Source organism: Ascidiella aspersa, chromosome 3, assembly GCF_963924565.1.
Source record: "Ascidiella aspersa chromosome 3, kaAscAspe10.2, whole genome shotgun sequence".
Lineage (NCBI taxonomy): Eukaryota > Metazoa > Chordata > Ascidiacea > Phlebobranchia > Ascidiidae > Ascidiella > Ascidiella aspersa.
Window position 1 is genome coordinate 31,466,230 of NC_139449.1, and position 20,099 is coordinate 31,486,328.

Below are 20,099 nucleotides of genomic sequence, written 5' to 3' on the forward strand. Positions count from 1 at the left end.
TGCTTCATACCTCTCGTTGTAAGTAGTCACCGTCTCCCAGATGGTCTAGTAGTTAGGATTCCTGGCTTTCACCCAGGCGGCCCGGGTTCAATTCCCGGTCTGGGAATTATTTCTTTGTTACTAAAAAACCTTTAACTGCCGTGATAAATATTGTGTATTGGTTTCAAATATCCCTGTACTGAGCAAAGACATCTCCCAGATGGTCTAGTGGTTAGGATTCCTTGCTCTCACCCAGGCGGCCCGGGTTCAATTCCCGGTCTGGGAAATTTTTTTCTTTTAAACTGAACTAGTATCCCCCTACTACCACAGTGTGCCTCTATGCAAATATAAACTAAGATTCTTAGTGTTGACACAACGATGGTTTACCCTCTTTTATAACTCATTATGTGACCGTATTTTGTCGGCAATACACTTATTTTGAGAAAAATAAAAATTTCTTGACGCCCGGTTAGCTCAGTCGGTAGAGCGTTGGACTTTTAATCCAACGGTCAAGGGTTCAAGTCCCTTATCGGGCGCAAATTTTATTACAAATTTCTAAATAAAATTTGTATTTTGAGAATTTTTGTTCGTATATGAGCAGATTTTGTGTAGGATAATCTGTCTCAATTCCTTTACAATTCAAAACGAAAACTATTGAAATTGATTTTTTAAGTATGGTATTTGCTTTATAACTCTCGTTGTAATTAGTCAACGTCTCCCAGATGGTCTAGTGGTTAGGATTCCTGGCTTTCACCCAGGCGGCCCGGGTTCAATTCCCGGTCTGGGAATTAATTCTTTGTTACTAAAAAACCTTTAACTGCCGAGATAAATATTGTGTATTGGTTTCAAACATCCCTGTACTGAGCAAAGACATCTCCCAGATGGTCTAGTGGTTAGGATTCCTGGCTCTCACCCAGGCGGGCCGGGTTCAATTCCCGGTCTGGGAAACTTTTTTCTTTTAAACTGAACTAGTATCCCCCTACTACCACAATTTGCCTCTATGCAAATATAAACTAAGATTCTTACTGTTGATGCAACGATGGTTTACCCTCTTTTATAGCTCATTATGTGACCGGTTCTTGTCGGCAATACACTTATTTTGAGATAAATAAACATTTCTCAACGCCCGGTTAGCTCAGTCGGTAGAGCGTTGGACTTTTAATCCAACGGTCAAGGGTTCAAGTCCCTTATCGGGCGCAAATTTTATTACAAGTTCTAAATAAAATTTGAATTTTGAGAATTTTTGTTCGTATGTGAGCAGATCTTGTTTAGGATCATCTGTATTAATTCCTTTACGATTTAAAAACGAAACTATTGAAATAGATTTTTTAAGTATGGTATTTGCTTCATACCCCTCGTTGTAATTAGTCAACGTCTCCCAGATGGTCTAGTGGTTAGGATTCCTGGCTTTCACCCAGGCGGCCCGGGTTCAATTCCCGGTCTGGGAATTATTTCTTTGTTACTAAAAAACCTTTAACTGCCGAGATAAATGTTGTGTATTGGTTTCAAATATCCCTGTACTGAGCAAAGACATCTCCCAGATGGTCTAGTGGTTAGGATTCCTGGCTCTCACCCAGGCGGCCCGGGTTCAATTCCCGGTCTGGGAAATTTTTTTCTTTTGTACTGAACTAGTATCCCCCTACTACCACAGTGTGCCTCTATGCAAATATAAACTAAGATTCTTACTGTTGACGCAACGATGGTTTACCCTCTTTTATAGCTCATTGCGTGACCGTTTTTTGTCGTCAATATACTTGTTTTGAGAGAAATAAACATTTCTTAACGCCCGGTTAGCTCAGTCGGTAGAGCGTTGGACTTTTAATCCAACGGTCAAGGGTTCAAGTCCCTTATCGGGCGCAAATTTTATTACAAATTTCTAAATAAAATTTGTATTTTGAGAATTTTTGTTCGTATATGAGCAGATTTTGTGTAGGATAATCTGTCTCAATTCCTTCACAATTCAAAACAAAAACTATTGAAATTGATTTTTTAAGTATGGTATTTGCTTCATACCTCTCGTTGTAATTAGTCAACGTCTCCCAGATGGTGTAGTGGTTAGGATTCCTGGCTTTCACCCAGGCGTCCCGGGTTCAATTCCCGGTCTGGGAATTTATTCTTTGTTACTGAAAAACTTTAACTGCCGAGATAAATATTGTGTATTGGTTTCAAATATCCCTGTCCTGAGCAAAGACATCTCCCAGATGGTCTAGTGGTTAGGATTCCTGGCTCTCACCCAGGCGGGCCGGGTTCAATTCCCGGTCTGGGAAATTTTTTTCTTTTGAACTGAACTAGTATCCCCCTACTACCACAATGTACCTCTATGCAAATATAAACTAAGATTCTTACTGTTGATGCAACGATGGTTTAACCTCTTTTATAGCTCATTGCTTGACCGTTTTTTGTCGGCAATACACTTATTTTGAGAGAAATAAACATATCTTAACGCCCGGTTAGCTCAGTCGGTAGAGCGTTGGATTTTTAATCCAACGGTCAAGGGTTCAAGTCCCTTATCGGGCACAAATTTTATTACAAATTTCTAAACAAAATTTGTATTTTGAGAATTTTTGTTCGTATATGAGCAGATTTTGTTTAGGTTGATCTGTCTTAATTCATTTACGATTTAAAAAGGAAACTACAGAAATTGATTTTTTAAGTATGGTATTTGCTTCATACCTCTCGTTGTAAGTAGTCACCGTCTCCCAGATGGTCTAGTAGTTAGGATTCCTGGCTTTCACCCAGGCGGCCCGGGTTCAATTCCCGGTCTGGGAATTAATTCTTTGTTACTAAAAGACCTTCAACTGCCGAGATAAATATTGTGAATTGGTTTGAAATATCCCTGTACTGAGCAAAGACATCTCCCAGGTGGTCTAGTGGTTAGGATTCCTGGCTCTCACCCAGGCGTCCCGGGTTCAATTCCCGGTCTGGGAAACTTTTTCCTTTTGAATTGAACTAGTATCCCCCTACTATCACAATTTACCTCTATGCAAATATAAACTAAGATTCTTACTGTTGATGCAACGATGGTTTACCCTCTTTTATAGCTCATTATGTGACCGGTTTTTGTCGGCAATACACTTATCTTGAGAGAAATAAACATTTCTCAACGCCCGGTTAGCTCAGTCGGTAGACCGTTGTACTTTTAATCCAACGGTCAAGGGTTCAAGTCCCTTATCGGGCGCAAATTTTATTACAAGTTCTAAATAAAATTTGAATTTTGAGAATTTTTGTTCGTATATGAGCAGATCTTGTTTAGGATCATCTGTATTAATTCCTTTACGATTTAAAAACGAAACTGTTGAAATAGATTTTTTACGTATGGTATTTGCTTCATACCTCTCGTTGTAATTAGTCAACGTCTCCCAGATGGTCTAGTGGTTAAGATTCCTGGCTTTCACCCAGGCTGCCCGGGTTCAATTCCCGGTCTGGGAATTATTTCTTTGTTACTAAAAAACCTTTAACTGCCGAGATAAATATTGTGTATTTGTTTCAAATATCCCTGTACTGAGCAAAGACATCTCCCAGATGGTCCAGTGGTTAGGATTCCTGGCTCTCACCCAGGCGGCCCGGGTTCAATTCCCGGTCTGGGAAATTTTTTTCTTTTAAACTGAACTAGTATCCCCCTACTACCACAGTGTGCCTCTATGCAAATATAAACTAAGATTCTTAGTGTTGACACAACGATGGTTTACCCTCTTTTATAACTCATTATGTGACCGTATTTTGTCGGCAATACACTTATTTTGAGAAAAATAAAAATTTCTTAACGCCCGGTTAGCTCAGTCGGTAGAGCGTTGGACTTTTAATCCAACGGTCAAGGGTTCAAGTCCCTTATCGGGCGCAAATTTTATTGCAAATTTCTAAATAAAATTTGTATTTTGAGAATTTTTGTTCGTATATGAGCAGATTTTGTGTAGGATAATCTGTCTCAATTCCTTTACAATTCAAAACGAAACTATTGAAATTGATTTTTTAAGTATGGTATTGGCTTCATACCTCTCGTTGTAATTAGTCAACGTCTCCCAGATGGTCTAGTGGTTAGGATTCCTGGCTTTCACCCAGGCGGCCCGGATTCAATTCCCGGTCTGGGAATTTATTCTTTGTTACTAAAAAACCTTTAACTGCCGAGATAAATATTGTGTATTGGTTTCAAACATCCCTGTACTGAGCAAAGACATCTCCCAGATGGTCTAGTGGTTAGGATTCCTGGCTCTCACCCAGGCGGCCCGGGTTCAATTCCCGGTCTGGGAAACTTTTTTCTTTTAAACTGAACTAGTATCCCCCTACTACCACAATTTGCCTCTATGCAAATATAAACTAAGATTCTTACTGTTGATGCAACGATGGTTTACCCTCTTTTATAGCTCATTATGTGACCGGTTCTTGTCGGCAATACACTTATTTTGAGATAAATAAACATATTTCAACGCCCGGTTAGCTCAGTCGGTAGAGCGTTGGACTTTTAATCCAACGATCAAGGGTTCAAGTCCCTTATCGGGCGCAAATTTTATTACAAGTTCTAAATAAAATTTGAATTTTGAGAATTTTTGTTTGTTTATGAGCAGATCTTGTTTAGGACCATCTGTATTAATTCCTTTACGATTTAAAAACGAAACTATTGAAATTGATTTTTTAAGTATGGTATTTGCTTCATACCTCTCGTTGTAATTAGTCAAGGTCTCCCAGATGGTCTAGTGGTTAGGATTCCTGGCTTTCACCCAGGCGGCCCGGGTTCAATTCCCGGTCTGGAAATTATTTCATTGTTACTAAAAAAACCTTTAACTGCCGAGAAAATTATTTTGTATTGGTTTCAAATATCCCTGTACTGAGCAAAGACATCTCCCAGATAGTCTAGTGGTTAGGATTCCTGGCTTTCACCCAGGCGGCCCGGGTTCAATTCCCGGTCTGGGAAACTTTTTTCTTTCAAACTGAACTAGTATCCCTACTACCACATTGTGCCTCTATGCAAATATAAACTAAGATTCTTACTGTTGATGCATCGATGGTTTACCCTCTTTTATAGCTCATTATGTGACCGGTTCTTGTCGGCAATACACTTATCTTGAGATAAATAAACATTTCTCAACGCCCGGTTAGCTCAGTCGGTAGAGCGTTGGACTTTTAATCCAACGGTCAAGGGTTCAAGTCCCTTATCGGGCGAAAATTTTATTACAAGTTCTAAATAAAATTTGAATTTTGAGAATTTTTGTTCGTATATGAGCAGATCTTGTTTAGGATCATCTGTATTAATTCCTTAACGATTTAAAAACGAAACTATTGAAATATATTTTTTAAGTATGGTATTTGCTTCATACCTCTCGTTGTAATTAGACAACGTCTCCCAGATGGTCTAGTGGTTAGGATTCCTGGCTTTCACCCAGGCGGCCCGGGTTCAATTCCCGGTCTGGGAATTATTTCATTGTTACTAAAAAACCTTTAACTGCCGAGATAAATATTGTTTATTGGTTTCAAATATCCCTGTACTGAGCAAAGACATCTCCCAGATGGTCTAGTGGTTAGGATTCCTGGCTCTCACCCAGGCGTCCCGGGTTCAATTCCCGGCCTGGGAAACTTTTTCCTTTTGAATTGAACTAGTATCCCCCTATTACCACAATTTACCTCTATGCAAATATAAACTAAGATTCTTACTGTTGATGCAACGATGGTTTACCCTCTTTTATAGCTCATTATGTGACCGGTTTTTGTCGGCAATACACTTATCTTGAGATAAATAAACATTTCTCAACGCCCGGTTAGCTCAGTCGGTAGAGCGTTGTACTTTTAATCCAACGGTCAAGGGTTCAAGTCCCTTATCGGGCGCAAATTTTATTACAAGTTTCTAAATAAAATTTGAATTTTGAGAATTTTTGTTCGTATATGAGCAGATCTTTTTTAGGATCATCTGTATTAATTCCTTTACGATTTAAAAACGAAACTGTTGAAATTGATTTTTTAAGTATGGTATTTGCTTCATACCTCTCGTTGTAATTAGTCAACGTCTCCCAGATGGTCTAGTGGTTAGGATTCCTGGCTTTCACCCAGGCGGCCCGGGTTCAATTCCCGGTCTGGGAATTATTTCATTGTTACTAAAAAACCTTTAACTGCCGAGAAAATTATTTTGTATTGGTTTCAAATATCCCTGTACTGAGCAAAGACATCTCCCAGATGGTCTAGTGGTTAGGATTCCTGGCTTTCACCCAGGCGGCCCGGGTTCAATTCCCGGTCTGGGAAACTTTTTTCTTTTAAACTGAACTAGTATCCCTACTACCAAATTGTGCCTCTATGCAAATATAAACTAAGATTCTTACTGTTGATGCATCGATGGTTTACCCTCTTTTATAGCTCATTATGTGACCGGTTCTTGTCGGCAATACACTTATCTTGAGATAAATAAACATTTCTCAACGCCCGGTTAGCTCAGTCGGTAGAGCGTTGGACTTTTAATCCAACGGTCAAGGGTTCAAGTCCCTTATCGGGCGCAAATTTTATTACAAGTTCTAAATAAAATTTGAATTTTGAGAATTTTTGTTCGTATATGAGCAGATCTTGTTTAGGATCATCTGCATTAATTCCTCTACGATTTAAAAACGAAACTATTGAAATAGATTTTTTAAGTATGGTATTTGCTTCATACCTCTCGTTGTAATTAGACAACGTCTCCCAGATGGTCTAGTGGTTAGGATTCCTGGCTTTCACCCAGGCGGCCCGGGTTAAATTCCCGGTCTGGGAATTATTTCTTTGTTACTAAAAAACATTTAACTGCCGAGATAAATATTGTGTATTGGTTTCAAATATCCCTGTACTGAGCAAAGACATCTCCCAGATGGTCTAGTGGTTAGGATTCCTGGCTCTCACCCAGGCGGCCCGGGTTCAATTCCCGGTCTGGGAAACTTTTTTCTTTTGAACTGAACTAGTATCCCCCTACTACCACAATTTGCCTCTTTGCAAATATAAACTAAGATTCTTACTGTTGATTCAACTATGGTTTACCCTCTTTTATAGTTCATTATGTGACCGTATTTTGTCGGCAATACACTTAATTTGAGAGAAATAAAAATTTCTTAACGCCCGGTTAGCTCAGTCGGTAGAGCGTTGGACTTTTAATCTAACGGTCAAGGGTTCAAGTCCCTTATCGGGCGCAAATTTTATTACAAATTTCTAAATAAAATTTGTATTTTGAGAATTTTTGTTCGTATATGAGCAGATTTTGTGTAGGATAATCTGTCTCAATTCCTTTACAATTCAAAACAAAAACTATTGAAATTGATTTTTTAAGTATGGTATTTGCTTCATACCTCTCGGTGTAATTAGTCAACGTCTCCCAGATGGTCTAGTGGTTAGGATTCCTGGCTTTCACCCAGGCGTCCCGGGTTCAATTCCCGGTCTGGGAATGTATTATTTGTTACTAAAAAACTTTAACTGCCGAGATAAATATTGTGTATTGGTTTCAAATATCCCTGTCCTGAGCAAAGACATCTCCCAGATGGTCTAGTGGTTAGGATTCCTGGCTCTCACCCAGGCGGGCCGGGTTCAATTCCCGGTCTGGAAATTTTTTTTCTTTTGAAGTGAACTAGTATCCCCCTACTACCACAATGTGCCTCTATGCAAATATAAACTAAGATTCTTACTGTTGATGCAACGATGGTTTAACCTCTTTTATAGCTCATTGCGTGACGGTTTTTTGTCGGCAATACACTTATTTTGAGAGAAATAAACATTTCTTAACGCCCGGTTAGCTCAGTCGGTAGAGCGTTGGACTTTTAATCCAACGGTCAAGGGTTCAAGTCCCTTATCGGGCACAAATTTTATTACAAATTTCTAAACAAAATTTGTATTTTGAGAATTTTTGTTCGTATATGAGCAGATTTTGTTTAGGTTCATCTGTCTTAATTCATTTACGATTTGAAAAGGAAACTACAGAAATTGATTTTTTAAGCATGGCATTTGCTTCATACCTCTCGTTGTAAGTAGTCACCGTCTCCCAGATGGTCTAGTAGTTAGGATTCCTGGCTTTCACCCAGGCGGCCCGGGTTCAATTCCCGGTCTGGGAATTAATTCTTTGTTACTAAAAGACCTTCAACTGCCGAGATAAATATTGTGCATTGGTTTCAAATATCCCTGTACTGAGCAAAGACATCTCCCAGATGGTCTAGTGGTTAGGATTCCTGGCTCTCACCCAGGCGGCCCGGGTTCAATTCCCGGTCTGGGAAACTTTTTTCTTTTGAACTGAACTAGTATCCCCCTACTACCACAATTTGCCTCTTTGCAAATTTAAACTAAGATTCTTACTGTTGATTCAACTATGGTTTACCCTCTTTTATAGCTCATTATGTGACCGTATTTTGTCGGCAATACACTTATTTTGAGAGAAATAAAAATTTCTTAACGCCCGGTTAGCTCAGTCGGTAGAGCGTTGGACTTTTAATCCAACGGTCAAGGGTTCAAGTCCCTTATCGGGCGCAAATTTTATTACAAATTTCTAAATAAAATTTGTATTTTGAGAATTTTTGTTCGTATATGAGCAGATTTTGTGTAGGATAATCTGTCTCAATTCCTTTACAATTCAAAACAAAAACTATTGAAATTGATTTTTTAAGTATGGTATTTGCTTCATACCTCTCGGTGTAATTAGTCAACGTCTCCCATATGGTCTAGTGGTTAAGATTCCTGGCTTTCACCCAGGCGTCCCGGGTTCAATTCCCGGTCTGGGAATGTATTATTTGTTACTAAAAAACTTTAACTGCCGAGATAAATATTGTGTATTGGTTTCAAATATCCCTGTCCTGAGCAAAGACAACTCCCAGATGGTCTAGTGGTTAGGATTCCTGGCTCTCACCCAGGCGGGCCGGGTTCAATTCCCGATCTGGAAAATTTTTTTCTTTTGAACTGAACTAGTATCCCCCTACTACCACAATGTGCCTCTATGCAAATACAAACTAAGATTCTTACTGTTGATGCAACGATGGTTTAACCTCTTTTATAGCTCATTGCGTGTCCGTTTTTTGTCGGCAATACACTTATTTTGAGAGAAATAAACATTTCTTAACGCCCGGTTAGCTCAGTCGGTAGAGCGTTGTACTTTTAATCCAACGGTCAAGGGTTCAAGTCCCTTATCGGGCACAAATTTTATTACAAATTTCTAAACAAAATTTGTATTTTGAGAATTTTTGTTCGTATATGAGCAGATTTTGTTTAGGTTCATCTGTCTTAATTCATTTACGATTTAAAAAGGAAACTACAGAAATTGATTTTTTAAGCATGGCATTTGCTTCATACCTCTCGTTGTAAGTAGTCACCGTCTCCCAGATGGTCTAGTAGTTAGGATTCCTGGCTTTCACCCAGGCGGCCCGGGTTCAATTCCCGGTCTGGGAATTAATTCTTTGTTACTAAAAGACCTTCAACTGCCGAGATAAATATTGTGCATTGGTTTCAAATATCCCTGTACTGAGCAAAGACATCTCCAAGATGGTCTAGTGGTTAGGATTCCTGGCTCTCACCCAGGCGGCCCGGGTTCAATTCCCGGTCTGGAAAACTTTTTTCTTTTAAACTGAACTAGTATCCCTACTACCACATTGTGCCTCTATGCAAATATAAACTAAGATTCTTACTGTTGATGCATCGATGGTTTACCCTCTTTTATAGCTCATTATGTGACCGGTTCTTGTCGGCAATACACTTATCTTGAGATAAATAAACATTTCTCAACTCCCGGTTAGCTCAGCCGGTAGAGCGTTGTACTTTTAATCCAACGGTCAAGGGTTCAAGTCCCTTATCGGGCGCAAATTTTATAACAAGTTCTAAATAAAATTTGAATTTTGAGAATTTTTGTTCGTATATGAGCAGATCTTGTTTAGGATCATCTGTATTCATTCCTTTACGATTTAAAAACGAAACTATTGAAATAGATCTTTTAAGTATGGTATTTGCTTCATACCTCTCGTTGTAATTAGTCAAGGTCTCTCAGATGGTCTAGTGGTTAGGATTCCTGGCTTTCACCCAGGCGGCCCGGGTTCTATTCCCGGTCTGGGAATTATTTCTTTGTTACTAAAAAACCTTTAACTGCCGAGATAAATATTGTGTATTGGTTTCAAATATCCCTGTACTGAGCAAAGACATCTCCCAGATGGTCTAGTGGTTAGGATTCCTGGCTCTCACCCAGGCGGCCCGGGTTCAATTCCCGGTCTGGGAAATTTTTTTCTTTTGAACTGAACTAGTATCCCCCTACTACCACAGTGTGCCTCTATGCAAATATGAACTAAGATTCTTACTGTTGACACAACGATGGTTTACCCTCTTTTATAGCTCATTATGTGACCGTATTTTGTCGGCAATACACTTATTTGGAGAGAAATAAAAATTTCTTAACGCCCGGTTAGCTCAGTCGGTAGAGCGTTGGACTTTTAATCCAACGGTCAAGGGTTCAAGTCCCTTATCGGGCGCAAATTTTATTACAAATTTCTAAATAAAATTTGTATTTTGAAAATTTTTGTTCGTATATGAGCAGATCTTTTTTAGGATCATCTGTATTAATTCCTTTACGATTTAAAAACGAAACTATTGAAATCGATTTTTTAAGTATGGTATTTGCTTCATACCTCTCGTTGTAATTAGTCAACGTCTCCCAGATGGTCTAGTGGTTAGGATTCCTGGCTTTCACCCAGGCGGCCCGGGTTCAATTCCCGGTCTGGGAATTATTTCATTGTTACTAAAAAACCTTTAACTGCCGAGAAAATTATTTTGTATTGGTTTCAAATATCCCTGTACTGAGCAAAGACATCTCCCAGATGGTCTAGTGGTTAGGATTCCTGGCTTTCACCCAGGCGGCCCGGGTTCAATTCCCGGTCTGGGAAACTTTTTTCTTTTGAACTGAACTAGTATCCCCCTACTACCACAATGTGCCTCTATGCAAATGTAAACTAAGATTCTTACTGTTGATGCAACCATGGTTTACCTCTTTTATAGCTCATTGCGTGACCGTTTTTTGTCGGCAATACACTTATTTTGAGAGAAATAAACATTTCTCAACGCCCGGTTAGCTCAGCCGGTAGAGCGTTGGACTTTTAATCCAACGGTCAAGGGTTCAAGTCCCTTATCGGGCGCAAATTTTATAACAAATTTCTAAACAAAATTTGTATTTTGAGAATTTTTGTTCGTATATGAGCAGATTTTGTTTAGGTTCATCTGTCTTAATTCATTTACGATTTAAAAAGGAAACTACAGAAATTGATTTTTTAAGCATGGTATTTGCTTCATACCTCTCGTTGTAAGTAGTCACCGTCTCCCAGATGGTCTAGTAGTTAGGATTCCTGGCTTTCACCCAGGCGGCCCGGGTTCAATTCCCGATCTGGGAATTAATTCTTTGTTACTAAAAGACCTTCAACTGCCGAGATAAATATTGTGCATTGGTTTCAAATATCCCTGTACTGAGCAAAGACATCTCCCAGATGGTCTAGTGGTTAGGATTCCTGGCTCTCACCCAGGCGTCCCGGGTTCAATTCCCTGTCTGGGAAACTTTTTCCTTTTGAATTGAACTAGTATCCCCCTACTACCACAATTTGCCTCTTTGCAAATATAAACTAAGATTCTTACTGTTGATTCAACTATGGTTTACCCTCTTTTATAGCTCATTATGTGACCGTATTTTGTCGGCAATACACTTATTTTGAGAGAAATAAAAATTTCTTAACGCCCGGTTAGCTCAGTCGGTAGAGCGTTGGACTTTTAATCCAACGGTCAAGGGTTCAAGTCCCTTATCGGGCGCAAATTTTATTACAAATTTCTAAATAAAATTTGTATTTTGAGAATTTTTGTTCGTATATGAGCAGATTTTGTGTAGGATAATCTGTCTCAATTCCTTTACAATTCAAAACAAAAATTATTGAAATTGATTTTTTAAGTATGGTATTTGCTTCATACCTCTCGGTGTAATTAGTCAACGTCTCCCATATGGTCTAGTGGTTAGGATTCCTGGCTTTCACCCAGGCGTCCCGGGTTCAATTCCCGGTCTGGGAATGTATTATTTGTTACTAAAAAACTTTAACTGCCGAGATAAATATTGTGTATTGGTTTCAAATATCCCTGTCCTGAGCAAAGACATCTCCCAGATGGTCTAGTGGTTAGGATTCCTGGCTCTCACCCAGGCGGGCCGGGTTCAATTCCCGGTCTGGGAAATTTTTTTCTTTTGAACTGAACTAGTATCCCCCTACTACCACAATGTGCCTCTATGCAAATATAAACTAAGATTCTTACTGTTGATGCAACGATGGTTTAACCTCTTTTATAGCTCATTGCGTGACCGTTTTTTGTCGGCAATACACTTATTTTGAGAGAAATAAACATTTCTTAACGCCCGGTTAGCTCAGTCGGTAGAGCGTTGGACTTTTAATCCAACGGTCAAGGGTTCAAGTCCCTTATCGGGCACAAATTTTATTACAAATTTCTAAACAAAATTTGTATTTTGAGAATTTTTGTTCGTATATGAGCAGATTTTGTTTAGGTTCATCTGTCTTAATTCATTTACGATTTAAAAAGGAAACTACAGAAATTGATTTTTTAAGCATGGTATTTGCTTCATACCTCTCGTTGTAAGTAGTCACCGTCTCCCAGATGGTCTAGTAGTTAGGATTCCTGGCTTTCACCCAGGCGGCCCGGGTTCAATTCCCGATCTGGGAATTAATTCTTTGTTACTAAAAGACCTTCAACTGCCGAGATAAATATTGTGCATTGGTTTCAAATATCCCTGTACTGAGCAAAGACATCTCCCAGATGGTCTAATGGTTAGGATTCCTGGCTCTCACCCAGGCGGCCCGGGTTCAATTCCCGGTCTGGGAAACTTTTTTCTTTTAAACTGAACTAGTATCCCTACTACTACATTGTGCCTCTATGCAAATATAAACTAAGATTCTTACTGTTGATGCATCGATGGTTTACCCTCTTTTATAGCTCATTATGTGACCGGTTCTTGTCGGCAATACACTTATCTTGAGAGAAATAAACATTTCTCAACGCCCGGTTAGCTCAGCCGGTAGAGCGTTGTACTTTTAATCCAACGGTCAAGGGTTCAAGTCCCTTATCGGGCGCAAATTTTATAACAAGTTCTAAATAAAATTTGAATTTTGAGAATTTTTGTTCGTATATGAGCAGATCTTGTTTAGGATCATCTGTATTCATTCCTTTACGATTTAAAAACGAAACAATTGAAATAGATTTTTTAAGTATGGTATTTGCTTCATACCTCTCGTTGTAATTAGACAACGTCTCCCAGATGGTTTAGTGGTTAGGATTCCTGGCTTTCACCCAGGCGGCCCGGGTTCAATTCCCGGTCTGGGAATTATTTCTTTGTTACTAAAAAACATTTAACTGCCGAGATAAATATTGTGTATTGGTTTCAAATATCCCTGTACTGAGCAAAGACATCTCCCAGATGGTTTAGTGGTTAGGATTCCTGGCTCTCACCCAGGCGGCCCGGGTTCAATTCCCGGTCTGGGAAACTTTTTTCTTTTGAACTGAACTAGTATCCCCCTACTACCACAATTTGCCTCTTTGCAAATTTAAACTAAGATTCTTACTGTTGATTCAACTATGGTTTACCCTCTTTTATAGCTCATTATGTGACCGTATTTTGTCGGCAATACACTTATTTTGAGAGAAATAAAAATTTCTTAACGCCCGGTTAGCTCAGTCGGTAGAGCGTTGGACTTTTAATCCAACGGTCAAGGGTTCAAGTCCCTTATCGGGCGCAAATTTTATTACAAATTTCTAAATAAAATTTGTATTTTGAGAATTTTTGTTCGTATATGAGCAGATTTTGTGTAGGATAATCTGTCTCAATTCCTTTGCAATTCAAAACAAAAACTATTGAAATTGATTTTTTAAGTATGGTATTTGCTTCATACCTCTCGGTGTAATTAGTCAACGTCTCCCATATGGTCTAGTGGTTAGGATTCCTGGCTTTCACCCAGGCGTCCCGGGTTCAATTCCCAGTCTGGGAATGTATTATTTGTTACTAAAAAACTTTAACTGCCGAGATAAATATTGTGTATTGGTTTCAAATATCCCTGTCCTGAGCAAAGACAACTCCCAGATGGTCTAGTGGTTAGGATTCCTGGCTCTCACCCAGGCGGGCCGGGTTCAATTCCCGATCTGGAAAATTTTTTTCTTTTGAACTGAACTAGTATCCCCCTACTACCACAATGTGCCTCTATGCAAATACAAACTAAGATTCTTACTGTTGATGCAACGATGGTTTAACCTCTTTTATAGCTCATTGCGTGTCCGTTTTTTGTCGGCAATACACTTATTTTGAGAGAAATAAACATTTCTTAACGCCCGGTTAGCTCAGTCGGTAGAGCGTTGTACTTTTAATCCAACGGTCAAGGGTTCAAGTCCCTTATCGGGCACAAATTTTATTACAAATTTCTAAACAAAATTTGTATTTTGAGAATTTTTGTTCGTATATGAGCAGATTTTGTTTAGGTTCATCTGTCTTAATTCATTTACGATTTAAAAAGGAAACTACAGAAATTGATTTTTTAAGCATGGCATTTGCTTCATACCTCTCGTTGTAAGTAGTCACCGTCTCCCAGATGGTCTAGTAGTTAGGATTCCTGGCTTTCACCCAGGCGGCCCGGGTTCAATTCCCGGTCTGGGAATTAATTCTTTGTTACTAAAAGACCTTCAACTGCCGAGATAAATATTGTGCATTGGTTTCAAATATCCCTGTACTGAGCAAAGACATCTCCCAGATGGTCTAGTGGTTAGGATTCCTGGCTCTCACCCAGGCGGCCCGGGTTCAATTCCCGGTCTGGGAAACTTTTTTCTTTTAAACTGAACTAGTATCCCTACTACCACATTGTGCCTCTATGCAAATATAAACTAAGATTCTTACTGTTGATGCATCGATGGTTTACCCTCTTTTATAGCTCATTATGTGACCGGTTCTTGTCGGCAATACACTTATCTTGAGATAAATAAACATTTCTCAACTCCCGGTTAGCTCAGCCGGTAGAGCGTTGTACTTTTAATCCAACGGTCAAGGGTTCAAGTCCCTTATCGGGCGCAAATTTTATAACAAGTTCTAAATAAAATTTGAATTTTGAGAATTTTTGTTCGTATATGAGCAGATCTTGTTTAGGATCATCTGTATTCATTCCTTTACGATTTAAAAACGAAACTATTGAAATAGATCTTTTAAGTATGGTATTTGCTTCATACCTCTCGTTGTAATTAGTCAAGGTCTCTCAGATGGTCTAGTGGTTAGGATTCCTGGCTTTCACCCAGGCGGCCCGGGTTCTATTCCCGGTCTGGGAATTATTTCTTTGTTACTAAAAAACCTTTAACTGCGGAGATAAATATTGTGTATTGGTTTCAAATATCCCTGTACTGAGCAAAGACATCTCCCAGATGGTCTAGTGGTTAGGATTCCTGGCTCTCACCCAGGCGGCCCGGGTTCAATTCCCGGTCTGGGAAACTTTTTTCTTTTAAACTGAACTAGTATCCCTACTACCACATTGTGCCTCTATGCAAATATAAACTAAGATTCTTACTGTTGATGCATCGATGGTTTACCCTCTTTTATAGCTCATTATGTGACCGGTTCTTGTCGGCAATACACTTATCTTGAGATAAATAAACATTTCTCAACTCCCGGTTAGCTCAGCCGGTAGAGCGTTGTACTTTTAATCCAACGGTCAAGGGTTCAAGTCCCTTATCGGGCGCAAATTTTATAACAAGTTCTAAATAAAATTTGAATTTTGAGAATTTTTGTTCGTATATGAGCAGATCTTGTTTAGGATCATCTGTATTCATTCCTTTACGATTTAAAAACGAAACTATTGAAATAGATCTTTTAAGTATGGTATTTGCTTCATACCTCTCGTTGTAATTAGTCAAGGTCTCTCAGATGGTCTAGTGGTTAGGATTCCTGGCTTTCACCCAGGCGGCCCGGGTTCTATTCCCGGTCTGGGAATTATTTCTTTGTTACTAAAAAACCTTTAACTGCGGAGATAAATATTGTGTATTGGTTTCAAATATCCCTGTACTGAGCAAAGACATCTCCCAGATGGTCTAGTGGTTAGGATTCCTGGCTCTCACCCAGGCGGCCCGGGTTCAATTCCCGGTCTGGGAAATTTTTTTCTTTTGAACTGAACTAGTATCCCCCTACTACCACAGTGTGCCTCTATGCAAATATGAACTAAGATTCTTACTGTTGACACAACGATGGTTTACCCTCTTTTATAGCTCATTATGTGACCGTATTTTGTCGGCAATACACTTATTTTGAGAGAAATAAAAATTTCTTAACGCCCGGTTAGCTCAGTCGGTAGAGCGTTGGACTTTTAATCCAACGGTCAAGGGTTCAAGTCCCTTATCGGGCGCAAATTTTATTACAAATTTCTAAATAAAATTTGTATTTTGAAAATTTTTGTTCGTATATGAGCAGATCTTTTTTAGGATCATCTGTATTAATTCCTTTACGATTTAAAAACGAAACTATTGAAATCGATTTTTTAAGTATGGTATTTGCTTCATACCTCTCGTTGTAATTAGTCAACGTCTCCCAGATGGTCTAGTGGTTAGGATTCCTGGCTTTCACCCACGCGGCCCGGGTTCAATTCCCGGTCTGGGAATTATTTCATTGTTACTAAAAAACATTTAACTGCCGAGAAAATTATTTTGTATTGGTTTCAAATATCCCTGTACTGAGCAAAGACATCTCCCAGATGGTCTAGTGGTTAGGATTCCTGGCTTTCACCCAGGCGGCCCGGGTTCAATTCCCGGTCTGGGAAACTTTTTTCTTTTAAACTGAACTAGTATCCCTACTACTACATTGTGCCTCTATGCAAATATAAACTAAGATTCTTACTGTTGATGCATCGATGGTTTACCCTCTTTTATAGCTCATTATGTGACCGGTTCTTGTCGGCAATACACTTATCTTGAGATAAATAAACATTTCTCAACGCCCGGTTAGCTCAGCCGGTAGAGCGTTGTACTTTTAATCCAACGGTCAAGGGTTCAAGTCCCTTATCGGGCGCAAATTTTATAACAAGTTCTAAATAAAATTTGAATTTTGAGAATTTTTGTTCGTATATGAGCAGATCTTGTTTAGGATCATCTGTATTCATTCCTTTACGATTTAAAAACGAAACAATTGAAATAGATTTTTTAAGTATGGTATTTGCTTCATACCTCTCGTTGTAATTAGACAACGTCTCCCAGATGGTCTAGTGGTTAGGATTCCTGGCTTTCACCCAGGCGGCCCGGGTTCAATTCCCGGTCTGGGAATTATTTCTTTGTTACTAAAAAACATTTAACTGCCGAGATAAATATTGCGTATTGGTTTCAAATATCCCTGTACTGAGCAAAGACATCTCCCAGATGGTCTAATGGTTAGGATTCCTGGCTCTCACCCAGGCGGCCCGGGTTCAATTCCCGGTCTGGGAAACTTTTTTCTTTTGAACTGAACTAGTATCCCCCTACTACCACAATTTGCCTCTTTGCAAATATAAACTAAGATTCTTACTGTTGATTCAACTATGGTTTACCCTCTTTTATAGCTCATTATGTGACCGTATTTTGTCGGCAATACACTTATTTTGAGAGAAATAAAAATTTCTTAACGCCCGGTTAGCTCAGTCGGTAGAGCGTTGGACTTTTAATCCAACGGTCAAGGGTTCAAGTCCCTTATCGGGCGCAAATTTTATTACAAATTTCTAAATAAAATTTGTATTTTGAGAATTTTTGTTCGTATATGAGCAGATTTTGTGTAGGATAATCTGTCTCAATTCCTTTACAATTCAAAACAAAAATTATTGAAATTGATTTTTTAAGTATGGTATTTGCTTCATACCTCTCGGTGTAATTAGTCAACGTCTCCCATATGGTCTAGTGGTTAGGATTCCTGGCTTTCACCCAGGCGTCCCGGGTTCAATTCCCGGTCTGGGAATGTATTATTTGTTACTAAAAAACTTTAACTGCCGAGATAAATATTGTGTATTGGTTTCAAATATCCCTGTCCTGAGCAAAGACATCTCCCAGATGGTCTAGTGGTTAGGATTCCTGGCTCTCACCCAGGCGGGCCGGGTTCAATTCCCGGTCTGGGAAATTTTTTTCTTTTGAACTGAACTAGTATCCCCCTACTACCACAATGTGCCTCTATGCAAATGTAAACTAAGATTCTTACTGTTGATGCAACGATGGTTTAACCTCTTTTATAGCTCATTGCGTGACCGTTTTTTGTCGGCAATACACTTATTTTGAGAGAAATAAACATTTCTTAACGCCCGGTTAGCTCAGTCGGTAGAGCGTTGGACTTTTAATCCAACGGTCAAGGGTTCAAGTCCCTTATCGGGCACAAATTTTATTACAAATTTCTAAACAAAATTTGTATTTTGAGAATTTTTGTTCGTATATGAGCAGATTTTGTTTAGGTTCATCTGTCTTAATTCATTTACGATTTAAAAAGGAAACTACAGAAATTGATTTTTTAAGCATGGTATTTGCTTCATACCTCTCGTTGTAAGTAGTCACCGTCTCCCAGATGGTCTAGTAGTTAGGATTCCTGGCTTTCACCCAGGCGGCCCGGGTTCAATTCCCGATCTGGGAATTAATTCTTTGTTACTAAAAGACCTTCAACTGCCGAGATAAATATTGTGCATTGGTTTCAAATATCCCTGTACTGAGCAAAGACATCTCCCAGATGGTCTAGTGGTTAGGATTCCTGGCTCTCACCCAGGCGTCCCGGGTTCAATTCCCTGTCTGGGAAACTTTTTCCTTTTGAATTGAACTAGTATCCCCCTACTACCACAATTTGCCTCTTTGCAAATATAAACTAAGATTCTTACTGTTGATTCAACTATGGTTTACCCTCTTTTATAGCTCATTATGTGACCGTATTTTGTCGGCAATACACTTATTTTGAGAGAAATAATAATTTCTTAACGCCCGGTTAGCTCAGTCGGTAGAGCGTTGGACTTTTAATCCAACGGTCAAGGGTTCAAGTCCCTTATCGGGCGCAAATTTTATTACAAATTTCTAAATAAAATTTGTATTTTGAGAATTTTTGTTCGTATATGAGCAGATTTTGTGTAGGATAATCTGTCTCAATTCCTTTACAATTCAAAACAAAAATTATTGAAATTGATTTTTTAAGTATGGTATTTGCTTCATACCTCTCGGTGTAATTAGTCAACGTCTCCCATATGGTCTAGTGGTTAGGATTCCTGGCTTTCACCCAGGCGTCCCGGGTTCAATTCCCGGTCTGGGAATGTATTATTTGTTACTAAAAAACTTTAACTGCCGAGATAAATATTGTGTATTGGTTTCAAATATCCCTGTCCTGAGCAAAGACATCTCCCAGATGGTCTAGTGGTTAGGATTCCTGGCTCTCACCCAGGCGGGCCGGGTTCAATTCCCGGTCTGGGAAATTTTTTTCTTTTGAACTGAACTAGTATCCCCCTACTACCACAATGTGCCTCTATGCAAATATAAACTAAGATTCTTACTGTTGATGCAACGATGGTTTAACCTCTTTTATAGCTCATTGCGTGTCCGTTTTTTGTCGGCAATACACTTATTTTGAGAGAAATAAACATTTCTTAACGCCCGGTTAGCTCAGTCGGTAGAGCGTTGTACTTTTAATCCAACGGTCAAGGGTTCAAGTCCCTTATCGGGCACAAATTTTATTACTAATTTCTAAACAAAATTTGTATTTTGAGAATTTTTGTTCGTATATGAGCAGATTTTGTTTAGGTTCATCTGTCTTAATTCATTTACGATTTAAAAAGGAAACTACAGAAATTGATTTTTTAAGCATGGTATTTGCTTCATACCTCTCGTTGTAAGTAGTCACCGTCTCCCAGATGGTCTAGTAGTTAGGATTCCTGGCTTTCACCCAGGCGGCCCGGGTTCAATTCCCGGTCTGGGAATTAATTCTTTTTTACTAAAAGACCTTCAACTGCCGAGATAAATATTGTGCATTGGTTTCAAATATCCCTGTACTGAGCAAAGACATCTCCCAGATGGTCTAGTGGTTAGGATTCCTGGCTCTCACCCAGGCGTCCCGGGTTCAATTCCCGGTCTGGGAAACTTTTTCCTTTTGAATTGAACTAGTATCCCCCTAC

General features: G+C 39.1%; 76 non-coding genes across 76 annotated transcripts; all 76 read left to right on the forward strand.

Moving 5' to 3' along the window:
* Positions 1-34: 34 nt before the first annotated feature.
* Trnae-uuc (transfer RNA glutamic acid (anticodon UUC)) lies at positions 35-106 on the forward strand. Its single transcript has one exon. It is a non-coding gene; the product is annotated as a tRNA-Glu (tRNA).
* An 87-nt stretch (positions 107-193) lies between these two features.
* Trnae-cuc (transfer RNA glutamic acid (anticodon CUC)) lies at positions 194-265 on the forward strand. The gene has a single exon. It is a non-coding gene; the product is annotated as a tRNA-Glu (tRNA).
* A 177-nt stretch (positions 266-442) lies between these two features.
* On the forward strand, positions 443-515 carry Trnak-uuu (transfer RNA lysine (anticodon UUU)). Its single transcript has one exon. It is a non-coding gene; the product is annotated as a tRNA-Lys (tRNA).
* Positions 516-695: 180 nt separating this feature from the next.
* Trnae-uuc (transfer RNA glutamic acid (anticodon UUC)) lies at positions 696-767 on the forward strand. The gene has a single exon. It is a non-coding gene; the product is annotated as a tRNA-Glu (tRNA).
* Positions 768-854: 87 nt separating this feature from the next.
* Positions 855-926, forward strand: Trnae-cuc (transfer RNA glutamic acid (anticodon CUC)). The gene has a single exon. It is a non-coding gene; the product is annotated as a tRNA-Glu (tRNA).
* A 177-nt stretch (positions 927-1,103) lies between these two features.
* On the forward strand, positions 1,104-1,176 carry Trnak-uuu (transfer RNA lysine (anticodon UUU)). Its single transcript has one exon. It is a non-coding gene; the product is annotated as a tRNA-Lys (tRNA).
* Positions 1,177-1,355: 179 nt separating this feature from the next.
* On the forward strand, positions 1,356-1,427 carry Trnae-uuc (transfer RNA glutamic acid (anticodon UUC)). The gene has a single exon. It is a non-coding gene; the product is annotated as a tRNA-Glu (tRNA).
* An 87-nt stretch (positions 1,428-1,514) lies between these two features.
* On the forward strand, positions 1,515-1,586 carry Trnae-cuc (transfer RNA glutamic acid (anticodon CUC)). The gene has a single exon. It is a non-coding gene; the product is annotated as a tRNA-Glu (tRNA).
* A 177-nt stretch (positions 1,587-1,763) lies between these two features.
* On the forward strand, positions 1,764-1,836 carry Trnak-uuu (transfer RNA lysine (anticodon UUU)). The gene has a single exon. It is a non-coding gene; the product is annotated as a tRNA-Lys (tRNA).
* Positions 1,837-2,174: 338 nt separating this feature from the next.
* On the forward strand, positions 2,175-2,246 carry Trnae-cuc (transfer RNA glutamic acid (anticodon CUC)). The gene has a single exon. It is a non-coding gene; the product is annotated as a tRNA-Glu (tRNA).
* A 177-nt stretch (positions 2,247-2,423) lies between these two features.
* Trnak-uuu (transfer RNA lysine (anticodon UUU)) lies at positions 2,424-2,496 on the forward strand. Its single transcript has one exon. It is a non-coding gene; the product is annotated as a tRNA-Lys (tRNA).
* Positions 2,497-2,676: 180 nt separating this feature from the next.
* On the forward strand, positions 2,677-2,748 carry Trnae-uuc (transfer RNA glutamic acid (anticodon UUC)). Its single transcript has one exon. It is a non-coding gene; the product is annotated as a tRNA-Glu (tRNA).
* Positions 2,749-2,835: 87 nt separating this feature from the next.
* On the forward strand, positions 2,836-2,907 carry Trnae-cuc (transfer RNA glutamic acid (anticodon CUC)). Its single transcript has one exon. It is a non-coding gene; the product is annotated as a tRNA-Glu (tRNA).
* A 429-nt stretch (positions 2,908-3,336) lies between these two features.
* On the forward strand, positions 3,337-3,408 carry Trnae-uuc (transfer RNA glutamic acid (anticodon UUC)). Its single transcript has one exon. It is a non-coding gene; the product is annotated as a tRNA-Glu (tRNA).
* Positions 3,409-3,495: 87 nt separating this feature from the next.
* Trnae-cuc (transfer RNA glutamic acid (anticodon CUC)) lies at positions 3,496-3,567 on the forward strand. Its single transcript has one exon. It is a non-coding gene; the product is annotated as a tRNA-Glu (tRNA).
* A 177-nt stretch (positions 3,568-3,744) lies between these two features.
* On the forward strand, positions 3,745-3,817 carry Trnak-uuu (transfer RNA lysine (anticodon UUU)). The gene has a single exon. It is a non-coding gene; the product is annotated as a tRNA-Lys (tRNA).
* Positions 3,818-3,996: 179 nt separating this feature from the next.
* Positions 3,997-4,068, forward strand: Trnae-uuc (transfer RNA glutamic acid (anticodon UUC)). The gene has a single exon. It is a non-coding gene; the product is annotated as a tRNA-Glu (tRNA).
* Positions 4,069-4,155: 87 nt separating this feature from the next.
* Positions 4,156-4,227, forward strand: Trnae-cuc (transfer RNA glutamic acid (anticodon CUC)). The gene has a single exon. It is a non-coding gene; the product is annotated as a tRNA-Glu (tRNA).
* Positions 4,228-4,404: 177 nt separating this feature from the next.
* Positions 4,405-4,477, forward strand: Trnak-uuu (transfer RNA lysine (anticodon UUU)). The gene has a single exon. It is a non-coding gene; the product is annotated as a tRNA-Lys (tRNA).
* A 179-nt stretch (positions 4,478-4,656) lies between these two features.
* Positions 4,657-4,728, forward strand: Trnae-uuc (transfer RNA glutamic acid (anticodon UUC)). Its single transcript has one exon. It is a non-coding gene; the product is annotated as a tRNA-Glu (tRNA).
* Positions 4,729-4,816: 88 nt separating this feature from the next.
* Positions 4,817-4,888, forward strand: Trnae-uuc (transfer RNA glutamic acid (anticodon UUC)). Its single transcript has one exon. It is a non-coding gene; the product is annotated as a tRNA-Glu (tRNA).
* Positions 4,889-5,063: 175 nt separating this feature from the next.
* On the forward strand, positions 5,064-5,136 carry Trnak-uuu (transfer RNA lysine (anticodon UUU)). Its single transcript has one exon. It is a non-coding gene; the product is annotated as a tRNA-Lys (tRNA).
* A 179-nt stretch (positions 5,137-5,315) lies between these two features.
* Positions 5,316-5,387, forward strand: Trnae-uuc (transfer RNA glutamic acid (anticodon UUC)). The gene has a single exon. It is a non-coding gene; the product is annotated as a tRNA-Glu (tRNA).
* Positions 5,388-5,474: 87 nt separating this feature from the next.
* Positions 5,475-5,546, forward strand: Trnae-cuc (transfer RNA glutamic acid (anticodon CUC)). Its single transcript has one exon. It is a non-coding gene; the product is annotated as a tRNA-Glu (tRNA).
* Positions 5,547-5,723: 177 nt separating this feature from the next.
* On the forward strand, positions 5,724-5,796 carry Trnak-uuu (transfer RNA lysine (anticodon UUU)). Its single transcript has one exon. It is a non-coding gene; the product is annotated as a tRNA-Lys (tRNA).
* A 180-nt stretch (positions 5,797-5,976) lies between these two features.
* On the forward strand, positions 5,977-6,048 carry Trnae-uuc (transfer RNA glutamic acid (anticodon UUC)). The gene has a single exon. It is a non-coding gene; the product is annotated as a tRNA-Glu (tRNA).
* An 87-nt stretch (positions 6,049-6,135) lies between these two features.
* On the forward strand, positions 6,136-6,207 carry Trnae-uuc (transfer RNA glutamic acid (anticodon UUC)). Its single transcript has one exon. It is a non-coding gene; the product is annotated as a tRNA-Glu (tRNA).
* Positions 6,208-6,382: 175 nt separating this feature from the next.
* On the forward strand, positions 6,383-6,455 carry Trnak-uuu (transfer RNA lysine (anticodon UUU)). The gene has a single exon. It is a non-coding gene; the product is annotated as a tRNA-Lys (tRNA).
* A 179-nt stretch (positions 6,456-6,634) lies between these two features.
* Trnae-uuc (transfer RNA glutamic acid (anticodon UUC)) lies at positions 6,635-6,706 on the forward strand. Its single transcript has one exon. It is a non-coding gene; the product is annotated as a tRNA-Glu (tRNA).
* An 87-nt stretch (positions 6,707-6,793) lies between these two features.
* Positions 6,794-6,865, forward strand: Trnae-cuc (transfer RNA glutamic acid (anticodon CUC)). The gene has a single exon. It is a non-coding gene; the product is annotated as a tRNA-Glu (tRNA).
* Positions 6,866-7,042: 177 nt separating this feature from the next.
* Positions 7,043-7,115, forward strand: Trnak-uuu (transfer RNA lysine (anticodon UUU)). The gene has a single exon. It is a non-coding gene; the product is annotated as a tRNA-Lys (tRNA).
* Positions 7,116-7,295: 180 nt separating this feature from the next.
* Positions 7,296-7,367, forward strand: Trnae-uuc (transfer RNA glutamic acid (anticodon UUC)). Its single transcript has one exon. It is a non-coding gene; the product is annotated as a tRNA-Glu (tRNA).
* Positions 7,368-7,453: 86 nt separating this feature from the next.
* On the forward strand, positions 7,454-7,525 carry Trnae-cuc (transfer RNA glutamic acid (anticodon CUC)). The gene has a single exon. It is a non-coding gene; the product is annotated as a tRNA-Glu (tRNA).
* Positions 7,526-7,702: 177 nt separating this feature from the next.
* Positions 7,703-7,775, forward strand: Trnak-uuu (transfer RNA lysine (anticodon UUU)). Its single transcript has one exon. It is a non-coding gene; the product is annotated as a tRNA-Lys (tRNA).
* Positions 7,776-7,955: 180 nt separating this feature from the next.
* Positions 7,956-8,027, forward strand: Trnae-uuc (transfer RNA glutamic acid (anticodon UUC)). The gene has a single exon. It is a non-coding gene; the product is annotated as a tRNA-Glu (tRNA).
* Positions 8,028-8,114: 87 nt separating this feature from the next.
* On the forward strand, positions 8,115-8,186 carry Trnae-cuc (transfer RNA glutamic acid (anticodon CUC)). Its single transcript has one exon. It is a non-coding gene; the product is annotated as a tRNA-Glu (tRNA).
* A 177-nt stretch (positions 8,187-8,363) lies between these two features.
* On the forward strand, positions 8,364-8,436 carry Trnak-uuu (transfer RNA lysine (anticodon UUU)). The gene has a single exon. It is a non-coding gene; the product is annotated as a tRNA-Lys (tRNA).
* A 338-nt stretch (positions 8,437-8,774) lies between these two features.
* Positions 8,775-8,846, forward strand: Trnae-cuc (transfer RNA glutamic acid (anticodon CUC)). Its single transcript has one exon. It is a non-coding gene; the product is annotated as a tRNA-Glu (tRNA).
* A 177-nt stretch (positions 8,847-9,023) lies between these two features.
* Positions 9,024-9,096, forward strand: Trnak-uuu (transfer RNA lysine (anticodon UUU)). The gene has a single exon. It is a non-coding gene; the product is annotated as a tRNA-Lys (tRNA).
* A 180-nt stretch (positions 9,097-9,276) lies between these two features.
* Positions 9,277-9,348, forward strand: Trnae-uuc (transfer RNA glutamic acid (anticodon UUC)). The gene has a single exon. It is a non-coding gene; the product is annotated as a tRNA-Glu (tRNA).
* An 87-nt stretch (positions 9,349-9,435) lies between these two features.
* Positions 9,436-9,507, forward strand: Trnae-cuc (transfer RNA glutamic acid (anticodon CUC)). The gene has a single exon. It is a non-coding gene; the product is annotated as a tRNA-Glu (tRNA).
* A 586-nt stretch (positions 9,508-10,093) lies between these two features.
* Positions 10,094-10,165, forward strand: Trnae-cuc (transfer RNA glutamic acid (anticodon CUC)). The gene has a single exon. It is a non-coding gene; the product is annotated as a tRNA-Glu (tRNA).
* Positions 10,166-10,342: 177 nt separating this feature from the next.
* On the forward strand, positions 10,343-10,415 carry Trnak-uuu (transfer RNA lysine (anticodon UUU)). The gene has a single exon. It is a non-coding gene; the product is annotated as a tRNA-Lys (tRNA).
* Positions 10,416-10,595: 180 nt separating this feature from the next.
* On the forward strand, positions 10,596-10,667 carry Trnae-uuc (transfer RNA glutamic acid (anticodon UUC)). Its single transcript has one exon. It is a non-coding gene; the product is annotated as a tRNA-Glu (tRNA).
* Positions 10,668-10,754: 87 nt separating this feature from the next.
* Trnae-uuc (transfer RNA glutamic acid (anticodon UUC)) lies at positions 10,755-10,826 on the forward strand. Its single transcript has one exon. It is a non-coding gene; the product is annotated as a tRNA-Glu (tRNA).
* Positions 10,827-11,002: 176 nt separating this feature from the next.
* Trnak-uuu (transfer RNA lysine (anticodon UUU)) lies at positions 11,003-11,075 on the forward strand. Its single transcript has one exon. It is a non-coding gene; the product is annotated as a tRNA-Lys (tRNA).
* A 339-nt stretch (positions 11,076-11,414) lies between these two features.
* Positions 11,415-11,486, forward strand: Trnae-cuc (transfer RNA glutamic acid (anticodon CUC)). The gene has a single exon. It is a non-coding gene; the product is annotated as a tRNA-Glu (tRNA).
* A 177-nt stretch (positions 11,487-11,663) lies between these two features.
* Trnak-uuu (transfer RNA lysine (anticodon UUU)) lies at positions 11,664-11,736 on the forward strand. Its single transcript has one exon. It is a non-coding gene; the product is annotated as a tRNA-Lys (tRNA).
* A 338-nt stretch (positions 11,737-12,074) lies between these two features.
* On the forward strand, positions 12,075-12,146 carry Trnae-cuc (transfer RNA glutamic acid (anticodon CUC)). The gene has a single exon. It is a non-coding gene; the product is annotated as a tRNA-Glu (tRNA).
* Positions 12,147-12,323: 177 nt separating this feature from the next.
* Trnak-uuu (transfer RNA lysine (anticodon UUU)) lies at positions 12,324-12,396 on the forward strand. Its single transcript has one exon. It is a non-coding gene; the product is annotated as a tRNA-Lys (tRNA).
* A 339-nt stretch (positions 12,397-12,735) lies between these two features.
* On the forward strand, positions 12,736-12,807 carry Trnae-cuc (transfer RNA glutamic acid (anticodon CUC)). Its single transcript has one exon. It is a non-coding gene; the product is annotated as a tRNA-Glu (tRNA).
* Positions 12,808-12,982: 175 nt separating this feature from the next.
* Positions 12,983-13,055, forward strand: Trnak-uuu (transfer RNA lysine (anticodon UUU)). Its single transcript has one exon. It is a non-coding gene; the product is annotated as a tRNA-Lys (tRNA).
* A 179-nt stretch (positions 13,056-13,234) lies between these two features.
* Positions 13,235-13,306, forward strand: Trnae-uuc (transfer RNA glutamic acid (anticodon UUC)). The gene has a single exon. It is a non-coding gene; the product is annotated as a tRNA-Glu (tRNA).
* An 87-nt stretch (positions 13,307-13,393) lies between these two features.
* Trnae-cuc (transfer RNA glutamic acid (anticodon CUC)) lies at positions 13,394-13,465 on the forward strand. The gene has a single exon. It is a non-coding gene; the product is annotated as a tRNA-Glu (tRNA).
* A 177-nt stretch (positions 13,466-13,642) lies between these two features.
* Trnak-uuu (transfer RNA lysine (anticodon UUU)) lies at positions 13,643-13,715 on the forward strand. The gene has a single exon. It is a non-coding gene; the product is annotated as a tRNA-Lys (tRNA).
* A 338-nt stretch (positions 13,716-14,053) lies between these two features.
* Trnae-cuc (transfer RNA glutamic acid (anticodon CUC)) lies at positions 14,054-14,125 on the forward strand. Its single transcript has one exon. It is a non-coding gene; the product is annotated as a tRNA-Glu (tRNA).
* A 177-nt stretch (positions 14,126-14,302) lies between these two features.
* On the forward strand, positions 14,303-14,375 carry Trnak-uuu (transfer RNA lysine (anticodon UUU)). Its single transcript has one exon. It is a non-coding gene; the product is annotated as a tRNA-Lys (tRNA).
* A 180-nt stretch (positions 14,376-14,555) lies between these two features.
* On the forward strand, positions 14,556-14,627 carry Trnae-uuc (transfer RNA glutamic acid (anticodon UUC)). The gene has a single exon. It is a non-coding gene; the product is annotated as a tRNA-Glu (tRNA).
* An 87-nt stretch (positions 14,628-14,714) lies between these two features.
* Trnae-cuc (transfer RNA glutamic acid (anticodon CUC)) lies at positions 14,715-14,786 on the forward strand. The gene has a single exon. It is a non-coding gene; the product is annotated as a tRNA-Glu (tRNA).
* A 586-nt stretch (positions 14,787-15,372) lies between these two features.
* On the forward strand, positions 15,373-15,444 carry Trnae-cuc (transfer RNA glutamic acid (anticodon CUC)). Its single transcript has one exon. It is a non-coding gene; the product is annotated as a tRNA-Glu (tRNA).
* Positions 15,445-16,030: 586 nt separating this feature from the next.
* On the forward strand, positions 16,031-16,102 carry Trnae-cuc (transfer RNA glutamic acid (anticodon CUC)). The gene has a single exon. It is a non-coding gene; the product is annotated as a tRNA-Glu (tRNA).
* A 177-nt stretch (positions 16,103-16,279) lies between these two features.
* Positions 16,280-16,352, forward strand: Trnak-uuu (transfer RNA lysine (anticodon UUU)). Its single transcript has one exon. It is a non-coding gene; the product is annotated as a tRNA-Lys (tRNA).
* Positions 16,353-16,532: 180 nt separating this feature from the next.
* Positions 16,533-16,604, forward strand: Trnae-uuc (transfer RNA glutamic acid (anticodon UUC)). Its single transcript has one exon. It is a non-coding gene; the product is annotated as a tRNA-Glu (tRNA).
* An 87-nt stretch (positions 16,605-16,691) lies between these two features.
* Trnae-uuc (transfer RNA glutamic acid (anticodon UUC)) lies at positions 16,692-16,763 on the forward strand. The gene has a single exon. It is a non-coding gene; the product is annotated as a tRNA-Glu (tRNA).
* A 175-nt stretch (positions 16,764-16,938) lies between these two features.
* Trnak-uuu (transfer RNA lysine (anticodon UUU)) lies at positions 16,939-17,011 on the forward strand. Its single transcript has one exon. It is a non-coding gene; the product is annotated as a tRNA-Lys (tRNA).
* A 179-nt stretch (positions 17,012-17,190) lies between these two features.
* Positions 17,191-17,262, forward strand: Trnae-uuc (transfer RNA glutamic acid (anticodon UUC)). The gene has a single exon. It is a non-coding gene; the product is annotated as a tRNA-Glu (tRNA).
* An 87-nt stretch (positions 17,263-17,349) lies between these two features.
* On the forward strand, positions 17,350-17,421 carry Trnae-cuc (transfer RNA glutamic acid (anticodon CUC)). The gene has a single exon. It is a non-coding gene; the product is annotated as a tRNA-Glu (tRNA).
* A 177-nt stretch (positions 17,422-17,598) lies between these two features.
* On the forward strand, positions 17,599-17,671 carry Trnak-uuu (transfer RNA lysine (anticodon UUU)). The gene has a single exon. It is a non-coding gene; the product is annotated as a tRNA-Lys (tRNA).
* A 338-nt stretch (positions 17,672-18,009) lies between these two features.
* Trnae-cuc (transfer RNA glutamic acid (anticodon CUC)) lies at positions 18,010-18,081 on the forward strand. Its single transcript has one exon. It is a non-coding gene; the product is annotated as a tRNA-Glu (tRNA).
* Positions 18,082-18,258: 177 nt separating this feature from the next.
* On the forward strand, positions 18,259-18,331 carry Trnak-uuu (transfer RNA lysine (anticodon UUU)). Its single transcript has one exon. It is a non-coding gene; the product is annotated as a tRNA-Lys (tRNA).
* Positions 18,332-18,670: 339 nt separating this feature from the next.
* Positions 18,671-18,742, forward strand: Trnae-cuc (transfer RNA glutamic acid (anticodon CUC)). The gene has a single exon. It is a non-coding gene; the product is annotated as a tRNA-Glu (tRNA).
* A 177-nt stretch (positions 18,743-18,919) lies between these two features.
* On the forward strand, positions 18,920-18,992 carry Trnak-uuu (transfer RNA lysine (anticodon UUU)). The gene has a single exon. It is a non-coding gene; the product is annotated as a tRNA-Lys (tRNA).
* Positions 18,993-19,330: 338 nt separating this feature from the next.
* On the forward strand, positions 19,331-19,402 carry Trnae-cuc (transfer RNA glutamic acid (anticodon CUC)). The gene has a single exon. It is a non-coding gene; the product is annotated as a tRNA-Glu (tRNA).
* A 177-nt stretch (positions 19,403-19,579) lies between these two features.
* On the forward strand, positions 19,580-19,652 carry Trnak-uuu (transfer RNA lysine (anticodon UUU)). The gene has a single exon. It is a non-coding gene; the product is annotated as a tRNA-Lys (tRNA).
* A 180-nt stretch (positions 19,653-19,832) lies between these two features.
* On the forward strand, positions 19,833-19,904 carry Trnae-uuc (transfer RNA glutamic acid (anticodon UUC)). Its single transcript has one exon. It is a non-coding gene; the product is annotated as a tRNA-Glu (tRNA).
* Positions 19,905-19,991: 87 nt separating this feature from the next.
* On the forward strand, positions 19,992-20,063 carry Trnae-cuc (transfer RNA glutamic acid (anticodon CUC)). The gene has a single exon. It is a non-coding gene; the product is annotated as a tRNA-Glu (tRNA).
* Positions 20,064-20,099: the final 36 nt, after the last annotated feature.